Source organism: Dama dama, chromosome 12 (genome assembly GCF_033118175.1).
Source record: "Dama dama isolate Ldn47 chromosome 12, ASM3311817v1, whole genome shotgun sequence".
Lineage (NCBI taxonomy): Eukaryota > Metazoa > Chordata > Mammalia > Artiodactyla > Cervidae > Dama > Dama dama.
The window spans coordinates 28486079-28505188 of NC_083692.1; positions in this window are offsets into that span (position 1 = coordinate 28486079).

Below are 19110 nucleotides of genomic sequence, written 5' to 3' on the forward strand. Positions count from 1 at the left end.
CTAAGGGCTTCCTGGCCACAGTAGTAGATATAATGATCATCTGAGTTAAATTCACCCATTCCAGTCCATCTTAGTTTGCTGACTCCTAGAATGTTGATGTTCATTCTTGTCATCTCCTGTTTGACCACTTCCAACTTGCCTTAATTCATGGACCAAACATTCCAGGTTCCTATGCAATATTGCTCTTTACAGCTTCGAACCGTGCTTCTATCCCCAGTCCCATCCACACCTGGGTGTTGTTTTTCCTTTGGCTCCATCCCTTCTTTCTTTCTGGAGTTATTTCTCCACTGATCTCCAATAGCATATTGGGCACCTATTGACCTGGGGAGTTCATCTTTCAGTGTCCTATCTTTTTTCCTTTTCATACTGTTCATGGGGTTCTCAAGGCAAGAATACTGAAGTGGTTTGCCATTCCCGTCTCCAGTGGACCACATTCTGTCAGACCTCTCCACCATGACCCGTCTGTCTTGGGTGGCCCCACACGGCATGGCTTAGTTTCATTGAGTTAGACAAAGCTGTGGTCTATGTGATCAGATTGGCCTGTTGTCTGTCACTGTGGTTTTGGTCTGTCTGCCCTCTGATGCCCTCTAGCAACACCTACCATCTTACTTGGGTTTCTCTTGCCTTGGATGTGGGGTATCTCTTCACGGCTGCTCCAGCAAATCTCAGCCGCTGCTCCTTAACTTGGACATGGGGTTGAGGCAGTAAGCAGTTCATAACACTGTACAGGAGGTGGTGATCAAAACCATCTCCAAGAAAAAAAAATGCAAAACGGCAAAATGGGTATCTGAGGAGGCCTTCAAAGAACTGAGAAAGAAGAGAAGTGAAAGGCAAAGTAGTAAAGGAAAGATATATCCATCTGAATGCAGACTTCCAAAACAGCATGGAGAGATAAGAAAGCCTTCCTAAATGAAAAATGCAAAGAAATAGCAGAAAACAATAGAATGGGAAAGCCTAGAGATCTATTCAAGAAAATCATAGATACCCTGGAAACAGTTCATGCAAAGATGGGCACAGCAAAGGACAGAAAAAGTGTGGAACCTATCAAGAAAAACAGATTAAGAAGAGGTGGCAAGAATACATTGAAGAACTCTACAAAAAGATCATAGAAAAAGCAAAATAATTCCAGAAAAATCTACTTCGGCTTCATTGACTACACTAAAGCCTTTGACTGTGTGGTCACAACAAACTGTGGAAAATTCTTAAAGATGGGAATACCAGACCAGCTTATCTGCCTCTTGCAAAACCTGTATGCAGGTCAGGAAGCAACAGTTAGAACCAAACATGGAACAATGGACTGGTTCCAAATTGGGAAAGTAGTATATCAAGGCTGTATATTGTCACCCTACCTTACATGAAGAATACAACATGTGAAACACCAGGTTGGATGAAGCACCAGCTGGAATCAAGATTGCTGGGAGAAATATCAATAACCTCAGATATGCAGGTCACACCACCCTTATGGCAGAAAATGAAGAGGAACTGAAGAGCCTCTTGATGAAGGTGAAAGAGGAGAGTGAAAAAACTGGTTTAAAACTCAACATTCAGAAAACAAAGATCATAGCATCCAGTTCCATCACTTCATGGCAAATAGATGAGGAAAAAATGGAAACAGTGACAGACTTTATTTTCTTGGGCTCCAAAATCACTGCAGATAGTGATTGCAGCTATGAAATTAGAAGATGTCTGCTCCTTGGAAGAAAAGCTATGACAAGCCTGTACAGTGTATTAAAAGCCTGAGACATCACTTTGCTGACAAAGGTCCATATAGTCAAAGATATGGTTTTATCAGTAGGTATGTATGGGTGTGAGACCATAAAGACCATAAAGAAGGCTGAGCACTGAAGATTGATGCTTTTGAACTGTAGTATTGGAGTAGACTCTTGAGAGGCCCTTGGACTACAAGGAGATCAAGCCAGTCAATCCTAAAGGAAATCAGCCCTGAATAGTCATTGGAAGTACTATCCTGAAGCTGAAGTTCCAATACTTTGGCTTCCGGACTCTGGAAAAGACCCTGATGCTGGGAAAGATTAAAGGCAGGAGGAGAAGGGGACCACAGAGGATGAGATGGTTGGATGGCATAACGGACTCAATGGACATGAGTTTGAGCAAGTTCTGGGAGATGGTGATGGACAGGGAAGCCCGGCATGCTGCAGTCCATGGGGTCACAAAGAGTTGGACATTACTGAGTGACTGAAAAACAACCACAAATATGCTATATCTCCTCCTGAGCTGGTGTAATCTCAAGAGATGGGAAGAAATGACAGAAATGTATTTCTAAGGAGAAACTTTTCTAAGAAAAAAAATTAAGTAACCTCAAAATTTCTCCCATAATATTCACTCATATGATGATTAAATATGACAAGGTTGAAAGCTGAACAAAGTTCCTGTTGAATTATTTATCCAAATTTGGTCTAAAGTCAGAGTAATATGTGAAACTCTCTTGTCACCAAGAGCGAAACCTTACTCTAAATATAGCAACTGTTAATAAATGCGCTATACTGTGGATAGAAAGTGTCTTTCTCCTCAATGTGTTTATAACATCTGTAAATATGATCTCTATAGTATATTATCCACCAAAACTATGCTGTTTCATGTTTGGTGATATACTGCTTTACCTCTCATTGGCTTTTTGATTAGTAAGAAGTTGCTCAGTCGTGTCTGACTCTTTGCGACCCCATGGACTGTAGCCTCCCAGGCTCCTCCATCCATGGGATTTTCCAGGCAAGAGTACTGGAGTGGGTTGCCATTTCCTTCTCCAGGAGATCTTCCCAGCCCAGGGATTGAAACCGGGTCTCCTGCACTATACACAGATGCTTTACCATCTGAACCACCAGAAAATGAGGGTTAAGGATGGCCATCACTACAAACACTATCGATAATGAAAACTTGAGACCCTATCTGAACTTTGTATGGGGCATGAGGAAAGATCTTTTTAAGAAGATTTTTAATCATCTCTCTACTTTCTCTATTCATGTATAAAAGCATGGAGTCTAAATAGCATAGAAGATAAAAGAAGGGGCAAATCAATAGTAGAAGTCTTACTCTACTCAACAATGACCATGACTTCCTTTTTAACTGTTTTCCATAGGGTATCACATACTCCTATATACAAATGCAAGTATAATAATATAAAATGAAATGCTTTTGGATTATACTAATAACCATGCTTATCTATGAGGCAATCAAGAGTGGCTCTAATTGCTGATTCCCCATCATTAAATAAATCAACTACAAAAACAAGCAAAAATACTCCCGAATTCTGCATTTGCTCCATTTATATATCCTTTGTGTAGCAGGCATGCCTAACCTTATTATATCCTCATTCAAGGCTGATAATTAATTTTAGTAAAATAAAATAGCTCTTTTTAAAGAATAGTTCTTATTATTTATTAAGTACATATTCTGGGTCCAGAATGGAATACATCACACTGAATTGATGTTGAAAAGGATGGTGGTGAAAATCACAGATGGCATGAATCACTTGTATCCCTCGATACCCCACAATCAACATTCAAGTAAGAGTTTGGGCAAGCAGGCAGCTCTGCACCTCTTCTTAGATTCAGGATATCCTTAAACCACACTGGAGGGTCTTCACAAAGTAACTGTGCAAACCACCTTTAATCAAGAAAGCTAGCCAGGACTTATAGGGGTGGTATAGTTCTGGTTTATTCCCTATACTGAAATATATTGAATGAAGATAATTATTTTGAGAAATTTTGGATCTAAACAAAAATCAAATTATTGAGCATTTGGAACAGGCTAACTACTTAAAATGATAAATTACTCATGGCATATCACGGAACTGATCACTTCTATGCTTCTGAGGGTCCTTTCCAAGCTGCTTCTGTTTTATTTCTCTGGATTGAGTGCCTGACATGCGGGGCAAACTATAGTCTCAGAACCTGACTTATTTTAGAGTGGTCTGTTTAGAGTATATGGTCTCTGAAGCATGTCATTTTTCTTAACCCTTTCTTCCTCTGTAGGACAAAAATATTTATGGTAATAATGCAGTAATCAAAACTATTATTTTTAGATTCTTTAGTTTTATAATAAAAACTAATAAAAGTGAAAGATTAAAAACTAAAAAAAAATATTCAAATTCAGCGAATGTTTTACCTCTGAACTAAAACTAGCACCCAACACAGAAAAGTATTATATTATTATTATAATATTATCACTTCACACAGTGTGAAGTTTTTAAACTTCAGTTTCGGTGTTTTAAACTGTAAATGCAAATAAAAACAAATTACATATATATGTAAAAACTAAAAGAAGCAATGAATGAAGGATTTGTTTAGAATTTAAATGAGCGAAATAGCTTTTGAGAGATATTTATCACTAATGTGAAGAATTGCCAACTAATGGTGCTAATGAAATATACACCCACTTTCAGTTGTTTTATTATTTTTCAATTCCATAGACTCAAAGCATCCCCTTTTCCTCTTATTGCTGCACCAGGACAGACCACTCCCAATGCTAGCCTTGGTACCACTCAGCTTGAAGAAAATTCCCAGTCTCAAATTAGCATCTCCTGTGCCCTTCCACATAATTGGAAGTACTTAAGGTCAAGTGAGTACTTTCTGATGTGGAGCAGCCTGTCATTCTTTCCCCTTGTCCACACACATTTCTTTCAAGTGGTAATTTAAATGATCTTCACAGGATCGGAAGTTTTACTATAATCGTCTCTCTGAAACTTCCTGTGAGAACTGTGGTTCTGTCTGATCTAACAGCCAGCCTGAGGGGAACAGATAATACTGGCCATGATGTGATTTATCCCCACATTTCCTTTAGAGATCAGTTTAGCCCAATTCTCTAGTGCATACCAAGCTTCTGACCTGAGAAACCCAGAAATTTCTCTTTGCTCATAGCTCCACTAGCAGACAGGCTTTCCTGGTCCAGATTAAATGCATTGAAATTACACATAGATGAAAGTATAATGATCTAATATTCATTTTAATGCTGTTATCTCCAGTGAAGGGGAACAGAAAATAGAATATCTAAAGAAAGGAACATGCATGAATATCTTGTTAATAGCTTTCTTGCTGGTTAGGACATAGTGAGCAAATAAAAGTAAGTATAATAATTCAGCGAGACAGAGGATATTAAAATGAATCATTACGAAAATGGGACCAAAGCCAATACTGGTGAAGTAGATTCCTTCTGCAAACTTTATCATGTCTTGACAGTGGGAGTTTTTATTCGCTGAGCCTTAGAGATCTGTACTTACAAAGATTATTACTGTTAAGCATAGAATCTAACAGTCCAAAAAGCCAGAAAACTGCCATACCTGTATGCTTTTTAAACATTTCCTTTGTGGCAATAAATAGCAAGTAATTGTGTGAGTGTCCTCTTGCACTTATTTCAAATGTCTGTTGTAAGGGGGTGGTCAGGAGGTTGTGGCAGTATATATCTGTGAACTCATTAACACTGAAATTCTATTTTGTGAAATTCTGGAAATGTTAGGGCCCCAAAATTAAATTTATTCAATAAAACTGTTTATCTGCATGTTTTAGCAAAAAAGTTTAAGAAACTGGAAGAGCATAACTTAATGTGTGATAATGGATCTCTATAACTATAGAAGAAAAAATAATACTTGTGAAATAATGTCTGTAAAATTATTTTATCCCAGTGTAAGTAGTTTAGGAAAAATCAATAGCTCTTTGAATTCAGGAAATTCAATTAATTATTAAACCAGGTCATATATGCATATATATTATTCAACTTTACTAAATATGATCATGAAAGTGGGGTCAGCATATCTTATTTACATACATTAGGGTATATAATCTGTTAAGTACCTCACATATTATACATACAAATATTATATACATGGAAAAATATATATGGAAATATACATATATATCACAAACTTTCCTGGTAGCTCAGCTGGTAAAGAATCTGCCTGCAATGCAGGAGACCCCTGTTCAATTCCTGGGTCAGGAAGATCCTTTAGAGAAGGGATAGGCACCCATTCCAGTATTCTGGCCTGCTGAATTCCCTGGACTGTATAGTCCATGGGGTTGCAAAGAGTCAGACATGACTGAGCAACTTTCACACACACACACACACACACACACACATATATCACAAGTAGGTTACCTAATAATCATCCATTTTGAGTTTTAGGATTTATGTATAGTTAATACACCTACTCATATACAGTTTGTTTTTCAAGTCTTACAGTTTGTGATCCCTTCTGGTTCTCTGGCTCTCCATAGCTGCAGGAGTCACTTGGCCTTGGTGTAAAGCATTGATGAGACCAGCTCTGAAATCCAGCAAGAGTGACAGAATCTCAAGGAAAAGCTTTGTGGTTCAACACCTGAGTCATTCTGATTTGCCTCTAATCTGGCTGTAAGCTTGAGTCCTCATGACTAACTGGATCTTTATCTTTCCCTTTGCATCTAAATTTTGAGACCAGATATGGGCTTAGACCAAACTCCACTGAGAAGGGTTCTTGACTCAATCAAAAACCCAGATCCCCAGGCAGAAAAGGTCATTCTCTGAATTTGTTCTCCTGGGGTTCTTCCTTCTCCTTCAATCCCTAAGATCTAGTTCTCAACTATCGGTTTACTTTTTTTTGTTTTGCTCTGTTCTTCAAATTCCATGGCACCCAAGTTTATCTTACATGAATTTAGATGTTTATAAAATGTTTGATCACGTGGTTTCCAAAATTCTAAAATCTTCTGTATTTGATTGCCCTCCAGACTTGGCATCTTCTGGTTCTTTTCTGGCTTATCACTTGCACTGATCTTGACTCTTCCTCCATGTTGTGAGGGTCTGTCTCCCTGGAAAATCTTACTGAGAATTTGGGACCCAGCAATTGAGAACTTATTTCCTGACCCAAAGTTTTACCTTAGCCACCTGCTTCTCAGCTCTACCCTATTATAGTCAACCTATTTGCTTCTGATCCTATCATTCTAGTCTAACTTTGCTCTGAATTCTTTACTCTGTCACCAACACCCCTCTAAATTGGCTCTTAATGTGCTTTGGCTGGGAAGAAGGAAACTTCTTCAAGTTCTATGACACAGAGAAAATAGTATAAAGCCTGCATTTGGTGCACTTTCTTTTGTGACTTCAGTAATTTTATGTACTTTTTCCTAATTTACTTAACAAGTTTTGTAAGGTTTTAATTGGACAATGTATAGCAATGCATCTATTAGAGGGCCTGGTGTACCTTCTCTGTCATTCAGAATTTTATCAGAACAGCAAAACCATCAGAAATGAGACAGAATAAGGGATTTATTAGGGGTGCTTGACATTGTGCCAGTGTTGGAGTTGGTTAAACAATTTATGTATGGCTGTTGCTTTTGCATTTGGTGCTGGACTTGAAGTGAGCAAGGAGCTGGAAAGGAGAGATGGATGGGAAGTAGACAAAAGCAAGGACAATCTATAATCCAGGAGGATATATTGGAACTCAAAGGATAAGCTGAAAATTGAGATAATCTGTCACCACTGCCAATCCTTTAATTTAGATGAGGCAGTTGACTTGTAGGAGAGATTGACACTCTTTAGAATCCTAAAAATGCACCTGACCCAGGTGTGGGAGAAACCCAAGGAGACTAGACAAAAGCCAACATGCTGAATCAGCATATTCATAACAGCATAGTGAGCTGCACTAGCATCTGACCTGCCAAGCTAAACCAGCCTCTTGATTCACTTCCAGAGTCCACTCCTTTCACAAATTTCCCATATGATTAGCCCTCAACCAGAATCATACAGAGAAGAGAATTCTAGGAAACATATTTCAAGCTTAGTTAAGCTGGCATAGTGCAGAGACTCCACATCATTTTCTTTCTTCCCATCTGTGCTTCAAGTCTATATCTCAAAAGGTGTGGTGAAAAATAATATGTAAACTCTTTAGGTCTTGTTTAAAAGACCTAATTGAATTGGCAATCTCTGATTCAATCAGCAAGGTCAGTTTATTCTATTTGTCACGAAGTCAGACATCTGGTTAACCCTATTTTAGTCTTTTCTCTTTAAGCCAGATCAAGTTATTTCACTTCTCTTTGCCATAGTTATTGTGTGTCTAGGATTTAACACTACCTTTGAGACTATAACTATACCAATTTTGTACTTTTCAAGCATGATGGGAAGATAATTGGTTTATGACATATGAAGCCCTTTTAAGCTTCTTGGGTGAGCAGGGGGGTGGAGGTATCACAGCACCAAACTTCATAAAACTGTTCATTTAATTGTTTTTACTCATCCAGGCCCACTGCTGATAATCCTGATATGAACACTGTGCATCATTCTTCCAAGGGCAGGGTTATTTTAGTTTTAGAAAGGTCTCAAAAGCTTTTTAAACCTGTTTGAGCTCTGAAGGTCTATGAGAGTAATGCATTTTTCACCACATTAAATAATACATTCAAGTGTAAGTGGCTTTCAAAGTGAGGAACTAAAGAAAAGGGCACTGGATGAAGCTGCTCTTGCTGTGTCTCCAAGGTAACAATTTGTCACGTAGCAATGGGCTGGCCCCCTGACAAGGCTGGTGGAGAAGGGCAGTGTAATCAATATAGCCCCTTTCAGAGCTGTCGCTCATAGACTAGATCTGACTAAATTCCTCAAAACATTGAGCTCAGTGGCAGAAAAGGAAAATGTGATATGACACTGCCCATATCAATCTTGAAATTTAAAATCAAAGATAACATATTAATTTTCTACAAAAGAAATCTCTTAAGAACTCACATTTGCAGCATTTGCAAATACATACAGGGAGAAGAATCTGGGAAACACATTCTTCAATAACTTCTAAACAACAGGAGGATAGGATTTCTAAATCCTGCTTTAGCTAATACTACTTACAGATCTCAGTAGGTTTTTTTCTGAAGAAAATGTATCATTTCTTAGAAAATTTGGAATCTCTAATTAAAGAATTTATCTGTCATCCCTTTGAATATGTGTGTTTAAGCACCCCATGGAAACAATCACTAATTTTATTTCTAGTTTCTAAATTAATAGTTTCTAAATCTTCTAGCAACAAGTCTCTAATGTGTCATCTAATCATTTATTAAAGATAGAATACTATGTTAGCAATTAATTATGTCCAAAGGCAAACCCAATTAAGACCTCTAGAAACTGTCCAGAGGGAAATAAAAGGACCTGAAATGTGGCAGTGAGGCCAGAGAAAAGAAGATGGAATTGAGATTTCCTGACTTGAGTGGTTGGCGAATGTACAAAAAAGCCAATTTGGAGCTTGGGCCATCAGGTAGATGATAATGCAGTGATCTGAGAAAGAAAATGGAGGAAGGGAAGCAGGCAGCAGATGAAAAGATCAGTTTGTAATCAATATCTGGAACTAACTGCTGCATCAATGGGTACCTCTGTGGAAGTTCTTAGTGGTTTTCCCATCAGTATCCACCCTCCTGAGCACCAACAAAATCAGTCTAACGTCTCATCATCTGCATTTAGTGAGGGGAATCACAGCTGCTTTCCATGTCCCCACAGTTGGAAAGCCACGCAATACTGTCAGCATTTCAGAGCGGTTGGTTGGCGCTGGTTCGATTTGTGGGTGGATTTCATTGTTGATAATAATAGTTCTGTTGGCTGTTTTCAGGGCTAGCGATTTCTCTGCTACTTGGCATAGGAAGCAAAATTGCTGAATTCAGTGCACCTGGGGAACATCTTAAAATCATGCCCTTTTAAAATGTTAACTAATGAACTTCAGTTTAATGTTTTACCAGAGACCATGGGATTATGGGTGATTAAAAACTAAAAATGTAAGGTTGATGTTCTGGAAACAATGATACAATTTGCTTTTTATGCAATTTTAGAAAATGCATAAATGTTCCAGGTCAGGCGGCACAGTAGCTGTCATAATGTGTTGGCATCTTGTCACTCTTACACTTTATCCTCTGCGTAGGATTGTGTTTGTTCAGACTCTGAATTGCATTAAGTTGCTCCCTATTAGAATAAAACATACTCAGTTCTATAAATACTGAATTAAATTCACTTCAGTATTTTAATACTGGTTTTTACGCCCAATCTTAATAAACTTAGATGCACAGCTGCATTAAGTGAACAATTGAGATGTACTTAACCTTCTTATATAATGAGTAGAAAATAGGGTTTCATGAATATTGACTTATATTGTGTGTTATAACGTACATTTACATTTTTCCCCTCTCTACACAGGAAAAGTCTAACTTTTAGTAGAGTAGCCCTGTCCTTGCATTCTTCTGTTTAATTCAGAATACCTGCCTACATATAGAATGTATTCAGAATATTGGTAATAAATATTAGAAGGAAATGGATCAAGAAAAAAAATCAGGCTTTCTGAGATGTCAGGTTGGGAATTAAATGATGTATATCTTTTAAAATGTCTGAACATATCATCTTTTAAAACCTTAAATCAACTCCCAGTTCTTACCAGAATTATCTTATTATAAATAAAAATTGGTTTACTTTAATGTTTTCTTTACTTTGGTGCTACATGCATACCTTTGCCTCACTTTTGGATAGTCTTTATCATTTAATTTTTTCTTCAAGTGCTCTCTCAGTAAATTTCTTCATATTATTCCTCTATCAAAAACTGTGGGTTCATTTTTTTATACTATGTAGGTATGAAATTGAATCTTTTAGCACTCAAAGAGTTTTCACAATCAGAGCTCTCTGCCTAATTCAATATTTGTATCATTCATCTATTCCTCTTATAAACTGGTACTTTTGCTCTTCAATGATACACCCCTCTTTCCTTCCCCCATTGTTTTTCCTTGCTGAGAGCACCCTCACAACTCCTCTGCCTTTCCAAACTATACCCACCCTTCTACGTCCTACCTCAGGTCCAAGTCCCCTTTTGACACTTCTGGAACATTCTCTGACTTAATAATCTCTACCCTACAGTTTAGTTTTGAATTAAATGCTATTTTAACATACAGAACTCTGAGGTGTGAAATTTCACTGTTTAAACACTTTAAGTTGTGGAAAAATATTTCAACAAGTGCAAAAACAGACAATTTAGTAAAATAAGCATCTATGTATCCATTGCTTGGCTTCAGAAAGGACCAACTCATATCTAGTCTTGTTTGATCAATGCACCACCTCTTTTCCTTCCCTTAATATTTCAGAGTAAACCTCAGAAATCATTGCATTTTATTTTTAAATTTTAATAATGTGAAATAAACTTTTTGAGTTTATTTTCAGTTTAAACTATATGTATAAATAGATATATCTGAACCTGTGACTCTATCTATACCACATCTGTCTATGTCTAATATACCAGAAGGGAATTTATAACAAAAATATTTGAACAAGCTGAACTTGTGTTATGGAATGAGGAGACTTCACATTCTGCTATTCATTTAGCACAAGCATAAATAACTATTATAAATGGTACCTTTTCCACAGTAAATTTTTCATACTAGTTTGCTTCCTTATTAAAGAAGCTTCTCTTCTTATGGGCTTCCCAGGTAGCTCATTGATAATGAGTCTGTCTGCCAGTGAAGAAGACACAAGAAATGTGGATTTGATCCTTTGGTCAAGAAGATTCCCTGGAGTAGGAAATGGCAGCCCACTCCAATATTCTTGTTTGGAAATCCCATGGATAGAGGAGTCCAGTCCTCTATCCATGCTACAGTCCATGGGGTTGCAAAGAGTCTGAAATTATACAGATGCTCTCTGAGTGTTCCATGATGTATTTGACCCACATTAATTTATCCTGAGATGTTCAGTGATGCAAGCGCCCGTGCTTGGTATCTTAACTGATACTTCAACAAATACTCCCAGTTCACTTTTACACCTTCATCAACCACAATACCAAGGAAGCTTCGGGTTCTTGTAAAATGCTCTACAAATGCCTCCCACTGATTACTGTTGCTCTGAAAATGACTGCTCTCCATGTGTTTCACTGAAACCAGGGTTGATATGATTTCTTTGAAGTCTTTGGCCAGTTGTGTCTTTGTTCCACCCTACTATTTTCTATAACTGTCTTTTCTTTTCTAGTTGATACATAAGACATACTCTTCTAGCCCAGATGAATAACTTCCTGATTGCATTCAGCTGACAGTAGTTCTCCCATTTATTGGAAGGTAGAAATATAGATGCCATACCACCATAGCTGTTTCAACACAGGGTATTCCTGCTAACTCACTAATGTGTAGACTTCCCTTAGGGGAAAAATCTGAATGCTGTCTTCAAATCCTTCTCTAGCAGGAAAACATATTTTATACTTCAATCCAAAGAACACTTCTGAATACCTGCGTGTGTTAGTCATGCAGACATGCCCAACTCTTTGCAACCCCATGTTCTGTAGCCCATCAGGCTCCTCTGTCAATGGAGTTCTCCAGGCAAGGATACTGGAGTGGGTAGCCATTTCCTCCTCCAGGGGATCTTCCCGACCCAGGGATCTAACCCAGGTCTTCTTCATTGCAGGCAGATTCTTTACCATCTGAGCCACCAGGGAAGCCCCTGGTTCTGCGTACCTACCATGTGCCAGATATTTTATTAGATGTTGGGTCATTTGGGTTTTTAAAAAAATCACTTTCCCTTCTATTGAGGCCCTTACAGAAAAAGAAAATAAGTTAATGGAGTATCGGTCATGCTATTTTTCTTCAATCTGTCTCCATCCTACAGTTCTGTGTTACAATTCTCCCCAGGTTCCTCTAGCCTCTCAGATCATTCCTATTTTATTCCCACTGGAGGCTCCTCTTTTTCTATCAATTCCTCAAATGTTGGTGTGCTTCCATACCCTATATTTTGTGTTCTTCTCTCTTGGATATTCATATTCTCCCAGAGTGATCTCATATAATCCAACCTGGTGATTGAAAGTGGTGGTTGTTGTTCAGCCACTAAATCATGACTTTGGGACCTCATGGACTGACTGCAGCATGTCAGGCTCCTCTGTCCTCCACTGTCTCCTGGAGTTTGCACAAATTCTTGTCCATTGAGTCAGTGATGCTATATAAATATCTCATCTTCTGCTGCCTCCTTCTTTTGTCTTCTATCTTTCCCAGCATCAACTTTTCCAGTGAGTTGACTCTTTGCATCAGGTGGCCAAAGTATTGGAACTTCAGTCCTTCCAATGAATATTCAAGGTTGATTTCCTTTAGGATTGACTGGGTTGAACTTGTTGAAATCCAAGGGACTCTCAAGAGTCTTCTCTAGCACTATACATACAAAGCATCAATTTTTTGATGCTCAACCTTCTTTATGGTCCAGTTCTCATAGGTGTACTGGGAAAGCCATAGCTTTCATTCTGTTGGCAAAGTGATGTCTCTGATTTTTAATATGCTGTCTATATTTGTTATAGCTTTCCTTCCAAGGAGCAGCCATCTTTTAATTTCATGGCTATAATCACTGTCCTTGGTGATTTGGGAACCCAAGAAAATAAAATCTGTCACTGCTTCCACTTTTTCTTCTTCTATTTGCCGTGGAGTGATGGAACCTAGATGCCATGATCTTAGTTTTTTGAATGTTGAGTATCAAGCTAGCTTTTTCAGTCTCCTATTTTACCCTCTTCAAGAAGTTTAGTTCCTCTTCACTTTCTGCCATTAAAATGGTATCATCTGCATATTTAAGGTTGTTGGTATTTTTCCAAGCAGTCTTGATTCCACCTTGTGATTACTTTAGCCTGGCATTTCACATGATGTACTCTGCATATAAGTTAAATAAGCAGGATGACAATATACAGCCTTGACATACTCCTCTCCCAATTTTGAATCAGTCCATTGTTCCATGTTTGGTTCTAACTGTTGCTTCTTGACCCACATACAGGTTTCTTAAGAGACAGGTAAGGTGATCTAGTAGTCTCATCTTTTTAAGAATATTCTACAGTTTGTTGTGATCCACACAGGCAAAGGCTTTAGCATAATCAGTGAAGCAGAGGCAGATGTTTTTCTGGAACTCCCTTGCTTTCTCTATGATCCATTGACTGTTGGCAATTTTATTTCTAGTTTCTCTGCCTTTTCAAAACCCAACTTGTACAGCTGAAAGTTCTCAGGTCACATAGTGCTGAAGCCTAGTTTGAAGGATTTTGAGCATTACCTTGCTTGTGTGTGAAATGAGTAGAATTGCATGATAGTCTGAACATTCTTTGGCATTGTCCTTCTTTGCGATTGGAATGAAAACTGATCTTCACCAGTCCTGTGGCCAGGCTGAGTTTTCCAAGTTTGCTGGCATACTGAATGCAGCATGTAACAGCATCATCTCTTAGGATTTTAAATAGCTCAGCTGGGATTCCATCACCTCCACTAACTTTGCTTGTAGTAATGCTTCCTAAGGCCCACTTGACTTCACACTTCAGTATGTCTGGCTCTAGGAGAGTGCCCACACATTGTGGTTATCCAGATCATTAAGACACGTTTTGTATAGTTCTTCTGTTTATTCTTGCCACCTCTTCTTAATCTCTTTTGCTTCTGGTAGGTCCTTACTGTTTCTGTCCTTTATCGTGCCTATCCTTACATGATATGGTCCCTTAATATCTCCAACTTTCTTGAAGAGATCTCTAGTCTTTCCTGTCCTACTGTTTTTCTCTATTTCTTTGCATTGATCCTTTAAGAAGGCCTTCTTATCTCTCCTTGCTATTCTATGGAATTCTGCATTCAGTTGGGTATATCTTTCCCTTCTGCTTTACCTTTTGCTTCTCTTTTTTCCTCAGTTATTTGTAAAGCTTCCTCAGACAACCGTTTTTCCTTCCTGAATTTTTTTTCTTTAATTTCAGTCACTGCCTCCTGTAAAATGTTATGAACCTTCATCTATAGTTCTTCAGGCACTCTGTTCATCAGACCTAATCCCTTGAATCTATTTGTCACCTACACTGTATAATCACAAGGGATTTGATTTAGTTCATACCTGAATGGCCTACTGATTTCCTGTACTTTCTTTGATTTAAGCCTGGATTTTGCAGTAAAGAGCTCATGAGCTGAGCCACAGTCAGTTCCAGGTCTTGTTTTTACTGACTATATAGAGTTTCTTCATCTTTGGCTGCAAAGAACATAATTAATCTCATTTTGATATTGATCATCTGGTGATGTCCATGTGTAGAGTCATCTCATGGATTGCTGGAACATGACCAGCATGTTCTCTTGACAAAACTGTAGACTTTACCCTGCTTCATTTTGTACTCCAAAGCCAAACTTGTCTGTTATGCTGGGTATCTCTTGACTTCCTCCTTTTGTATCCCAATCCCCTATTGTGAATAGGGCATCTTGTTTCTGGTGTTAGTTCTAGAAAGTGTTATAGGCCTTCATAGAACTGATCAACTGCAGTATCTGAAGCATCAGTGGTTGGGGCATAGACTTGGATTACTGTGACATTGAATGGTTTACCTTAGAAACAAATGGAGATCATTCTGTCATTTTTGACTTGCACCAAAGGACTAAATTTTAGACTGTTTTATTGACCATGAGGGCTACTCCATTTCTTCTAAGGGATTCTTGCCCACAGTAGTAGATATATTGGTCATCTGAGTTAAATTAACCCATTCCCATTCATTTTAGTTCACTGATTCCTAAAATGTTGATGTTTACACTTGCCATCTTCTGTTTGACCACTTCCATTTTACCTTGACTCGTGGACCTAATATTCCAGGTTCCTATGCAGTATTGATCTTTACAGCATTGGACTTTACTTTCACTACCAGACACATCCACTTTGGCCCATCTGCTTCATTCTTTCTGGAGCTATTAATAAGTGCCCTCTGCTCTTCCCCAGTTGTGCATGTATGCACCACTATTATGCTATATGCTCCTGGAGAAGAGCAGAGGGCAGTTGCTAATAGCTCCAGAAAGAATAAAGCAACTGGGCCAAAGTAAAAATGATGCTTAGTTGTGGATGTGTCTGGTGGTGAAAATAAATTTCAATGCTGCAAAGAACAATATTGCATAGGAACCTGAAATGTTAGGTCCATGAATCAAGATTAAATTGGATATGGTCAAGCAGGAGATGGCAAGAGTGAACCTTGACATCTTAGCAATCAGTGAACTAAAATGAATGGGAATGGGTAAATTTAACACGGATGGCCATTAGTAGTACTCTTAACTAAAATATCTCTTTTGCATTCCAATATATATCTAATTTACTTAACATCCTTTCTTTTTCCACCAAATCATTTAACTCTTTTTCTATTGACACCCTGTACCTCCACCAAAGTCTGGCTGTCAGCCCAGCATCCTTCTCTACTCACTCCCTATGTGCAGCTAGTGATAAAATCCTGCCTTTTTTTCCCTTTATCTTTTCTCTCCCATTTTCCATTAACACTTTGATTTTACTGGTTGTGGCTCTCTTCTTCTCTTCCCCAGGATATTATCCCAGGGAAGTTACCAGATCTTCCTGTCTCCTCTTGTCTTCTCTAATTCATTCTTTACACCAGAACAACCTTCTTAAACTAGCCCATAAAACATAAACCACATAAGCTCAACAGATGCAGTATGTGGGTTTAGTTGCTCCCAGGTACATGGGATCTTAGTTCCACCACCAAGGAGGGATTGAACCTGAGTCTCTGGCATTGCAAGGTGGATTCATAATCAGTGGACCACTGGGGAAGTCCTTGTTATTTTTAATTTTTTTACCTGAACTATTTCCTTCTGCTTATGTAGATTTGACTCCTTACATATTCATATTTGTCCCTCCACTTTGCTCGATACATAATTCCATGCTACACTATTGTATTGTCTGTTTGCACATGTCTTCTATTATAATATGTTCATTGGAGACAAGAACAAGGTTAAACTCACCTCTGAACTCCTGATACCTACCAGAGCACCTAGTTTATAGAAAACACTAAATGTTCATTGAAAGATGGGATGGAAGAATGATGCAAAACTTTCTATTTATTTGATGTTATTCAATTACCTATTTGTATGTTTATAAACTTAATCTTTTCGTATATTGATATTCGATTCTCTGAAGAAACTCTCCTGGTAGGTATCAGGAGTTCAGAGGTGAATTCAACCTTATTCTTGTCTTCAATGAACATATTATAGTAGAAGACATGTGCAAACAGACAATGCAATAGTGTAGCATAAGTGCTTTATGGAATTATGTATAGAGCACAGTGGAGGGACAAATATGTGAGGAGTCAAATCTACATAAGCAGAAGGAACTAGTTCAGGTAAAAAAAAGTCACTAGCAAAGTGAACTAATACTGTGATATGGACCTGGTAATTGATTTTACTCTTTCAGATGTGATATGGTCCATGTTAAAAATTAACCATTTTAAATTGAAAGGCATTGAACAAAACATAATTCAAACTTCATGTTGGGTCTTCCCACTGAGTGGAGTGGACAGACGCATGGATATTTTGACTGCCCAGCATCTGAATCTTCTTCCTGTGTTTCTACTGTGTGTCTTGGTGGGATGCAGTGCCTAAATCCTACCAAAGCTCCATAGAGCCCTGTTAATTTGGATTCAAGCTTCTCTCATGAATGAGATCTAGATTTGGTCAACAAGATCAAGATACTGGCATTTTACATTTAAGAGAGTAATACTAAATTCAGAGACAGCAGGATGCATTCATCTGTGTGGAAGCCACACCCATTTCCCGGGTTGGATGTCTGCTCCAGTAGCAGGGGAAGCAATATCTTCACATAACCGCTCCTGTGGTCCTGCCATCTGCCTGATATTCCTTGTAGCTACTTGTTTTCATTTCATTTTCTAGATTTCTGAGGAACTTCCTAAGTTAATCCATCTTGTTGATAAAATCTTTCAGCTTCAATTGACCAGAATCAATTTTTGTTTCTTTCCGCTAACAAAATTTACTAATAACTATTGATGAATTTTACTTATGCAGAACTGTTTAAGTGGAAGACTATGTGCTAGTACACCTCAAATTTAGAATGAATGTATTTAATTCAATAAATACATTGAGCAGAGTTATTCCAAGTAACAAATAGAAGCAAAATGTTCTTCTAACACAACACCAGGGAGCAGACTGTGGGTAGATGACATAAGTAATTTATGGACAATAACCATTGCTTTGTCTTCAGATATTTTTTATCTCTTTTGCATGCCATTCCCCAGGTGCCATCTGAAAGGGGAGTAGTAGGCAGCTAATGAAGGTGTTCTCTGTGGTATTAGAAGCAGTCTTAAGCATAAGGAATGGAGCAATTGTCTGCAATCATAACCAGATGTTGTAAAGCTCTACAAGCCTTAATGGCTGCTGTTTCAATACAGCTTTTTAGGAGGAAAAAAATCAATAACACTAAAATAAATTATCTATGGGAAGCATTTACTCACCATTTTTCATGAGAAAATTACTGCACAGAGACATAATTGTGCTCTTTGGATGTAGTTTGAAAGTTGAAAAGCTAAAGGATTGTGTTTATACTTGCATGTTTGGCTTTTGTGAGAAGTTTTATGAATTATCACTGGGGCATCTATAGAGCATTTACTAGTGAAAACTGTGCATGATGTTAGACTTTAAGCCACTTAAAATATGTGAAAGGAAAACTACATCCTGTTTAGCTGAAATCATGTAGTACTAAATGGAACAGATGTGGGGCCTTGGGATTTGAATATGTCAAAACTGTAGATCTCTTTGCTCTCTTATATTGGACTTCCGGTGGCTTCCAGAAGAGTGAGCAATCTGTGCAAAGCCACCTAGATGTTTTCATCCTACTCATACACCAGATTCATGGACAGTGCAGGGTGTAAATTAACTGGTAGATGCTGGCATCTTCGCCACATTTTGACAGTGAAATCTTTTAGTCTCTACCAGAATCCCAAAGAATGGCCATTCAACTGCATACATCAAAGTCACTTGGACTGCTTATTAAAAGTGTAGATTCTTTGGTCCCACCCTACACATTCATTTTAGGACCCCCATGGAAGTTCATGTGTCTATGATACTATACTCTCTAGTATCAATCATTGATAATGTCCTTCTCTCCTTTTAGATGCCTTCCTTAGGATCAGAGTTGTACTTCCCTCATAGCTCAATTGGTAAAGAATCTTCCTGCAGTGCAGCAGACCCGGGTTTGATCCCTGGGTTGGGAAGATCCCCTGGAGAAGGAAATGGCAACCCACTCCAGTACCCTTGGTTGGAAAATCCCATGGAGAGAGGAGCCTGGTGGGCTTCAGTCTATGGGGTCACAAAGACTTGGGCACTACTGAGCGACTAACACTTCACTTTCACTTCAGGACCAGAGTTAATTCTAATTAACATGTGAGTAAGT